Here is a 312-nt window from a genome sequence, read left to right as displayed (position 1 = left end):
CTGCACACGCGCGGGGCCATCCCACGTGTGCGAGTGCGTGTGTGTGCGTGTGTGTGCGTGTGTGTGCGTGTGCAACGGGTCCGTGCACCCGTGCACCGTTCCAGGTGTGGGAAGGATCGGGGCACACGCTCGGCACGCTCACAGCGATCGCATCTGTGCAACGGTGCACACACAGGGCGCACAAAGCACCGTGTGCACGGGACCCCCGCACACGTGCACACACGTGGCTTTGCACACACGCACGCACACGCACACGCGTGCACAGCATGCCAGGTATCGGCCCTGACCCCAAACCCTGGAAGGGATGAACCC

The sequence above is a fragment of the Meleagris gallopavo genome, chromosome 10, assembly GCF_000146605.3.
Source record: "Meleagris gallopavo isolate NT-WF06-2002-E0010 breed Aviagen turkey brand Nicholas breeding stock chromosome 10, Turkey_5.1, whole genome shotgun sequence".
Taxonomy (NCBI): Eukaryota; Metazoa; Chordata; class Aves; order Galliformes; family Phasianidae; genus Meleagris; species Meleagris gallopavo.
Note: the sequence above shows the minus strand (reverse complement) of the source record.